Source organism: Crocuta crocuta, unplaced genomic scaffold (genome assembly GCF_008692635.1).
Source record: "Crocuta crocuta isolate KB4526 unplaced genomic scaffold, BGI_CrCroc_1.0 scaffold231, whole genome shotgun sequence".
Lineage (NCBI taxonomy): Eukaryota > Metazoa > Chordata > Mammalia > Carnivora > Hyaenidae > Crocuta > Crocuta crocuta.
The window spans coordinates 7,820,960-7,822,989 of record NW_027528357.1 but is presented as its reverse complement, the minus strand read 5'-3'; the positions used below and the strand labels follow the sequence as shown (position 1 = coordinate 7,822,989).

Here is a 2,030-nt window from a genome sequence, read left to right as displayed (position 1 = left end):
TATTATTATGTATTAACTGAAACGGCTAAGACTGGTAGCAAGTGCTCAATTGCTACCAATTTTTTCTCTAGTAGGATTCACGTATTGAGACACTGCGTTTCCTAAATTAATAACTCCCGCTATTTTCCTCTGGTTCTGTTCTCTTCTCCTCAAAACCACTTGATTAAAATATTATTTTTTAATCCTTCCAGCTCTGTTTCTTAATCTTTTTCACATCACAGCACACATCTAAACTGGTCATATTTGAATAGAAAAATAGGGCAAGTGGATGAAATTGCTGATGAACAGATACATTCAGCCCAGAAGCTCTGGCCTCCTCAGGACTGACCTGAAAGCCAGGTATACTGAGTTAATCATCTATAACTCATTAGTTATACCAATTAAGAAATCTGCTTCAAGATGTAAAGGGTGGGACCCTCACTCAGTATGAAGGCAAACAGACTGGTGGAAATCGCGCAAGTGCCAAAAGCACATGTTGATGAGTTCAAGTCTGTATCAAAATTCAAAATATTTAACACAAACAATCTATGGATCTCTCTCGCAGCAGTTAAAAGACTGCAAGAGCAAAATGCTATTGATATGGAAATCATTGTGAATCCCAAGACTTTGGATGGAGGCCTGAATGTCATTCAGTTAGAAACTGCAGTAGGGGCTGCCATTAAAAGTTTTGAGAACTCTCTAGGTATTAATGTTCCTAGGAGCCGTTTCCTACCTGTCAAAACCACATCAGATCTCTTGCTTGTGATGTCAAACCTCTATAGCCTTAATGCAGGATCTTTGACAATGAGTGAAAAGCGAGAATTTCCTACAGTGCCCTTGGTTAAATTAGGCAGTTCTTTTACAAAGGTTCAGGATTATCTAAGGAGATTTGAAAGTATACCAGATATGCTTGAATTGGATCACCTCACAGTTTCAGGAGATGTGACATTTGGCAAGAATGTTTCACTAAAGGGAACAGTTATCATCATTGCAAATCATGGTGACCGAATTGACATCCCTCCTGGAGCAGTATTAGAGAACAAGATTGTATCTGGGAACCTTCAGATCTTGGACCACTGAAATGAAAAAAAAAATACTGTGTACACTTCATACTAATTATGGGCTAAACAGTTTCTTACAATGAAATGTTCTTTAGGATTCTAAAATTGGCAGGTACTTTACTGTGTTACTGTACCCTGCAGTATTAATTTTTAAAGTAGACTTTGCAATATGCTTTTAGTCCAAGAAAAGCACAGATGGAAGCAATACTTCTCTTTGAAGAGGATCCTAAAAGTTAGTTCATCTTAAAGTGCAATACTGTTTAATCTTAAAACTGGGGCAGCTCTGCTGGAACATCTTCGAACAGAGGCCTCAATGATGGTCACTTTGAATTGCTTGTGATTCAAAAATAAAGCTGTGAGGGAAAAAAAAAAAAAGAAATCTGCTTCAATGGACATGTTGTGCCACTAGACTAGATTGTCTTCCAGTATCTACAATTGTGTCTGTTTCCTAATATCTAGCATACCCAAGCAAGTGGCTCTACTTTCTACTACTAATTCCAGTCAGCCCATCACAGATAAACGAAGATGGTTTGAGAATTGATAAGGCATCAGTTCAATCACCATTCACTCAACTATCTGTGTCACAGATAAAGAGTATTTTTTAAAAACTTACCCTTAGGAAAAAAAATGACAGACAATATTGCTTACCGATTAATACCTACAGGGATGAGCAAATAGAAGCAAAGTGGTTAATTGTGTGTTTGTAATATCTTTTAAGGAACATGTACACACCAGGATGGGTGACATTATGCTGTGGTAAGAAACAATCCTCCCCCCCCCAAAAAAACCCCCATGATTTGTTTCTTGTTCATGCTGCACATTCATTTCAGATAAGCTCAACTCTGTTCCATGTTTCAGCCTTACTCTAAGCCCAAGGCTAATAGAATAGCCCCTGACTATATTGTAGGCTGGTCACTGAAGTAAAAGAAAACAAATCAAATGATAATTCCTCTACCGGGAAGAGCCACACATCACTTTAGCTTCATTTCA

At 37.8% G+C, this 2,030-nt stretch overlaps 1 pseudogene; it reads left to right on the top strand.

The window, feature by feature from the left end:
• The first annotated feature begins 403 nt into the window (after positions 1-403).
• On the top strand, positions 404-1,375 carry LOC144223152 (UTP--glucose-1-phosphate uridylyltransferase pseudogene; annotated as a pseudogene).
• Positions 1,376-2,030: the final 655 nt, after the last annotated feature.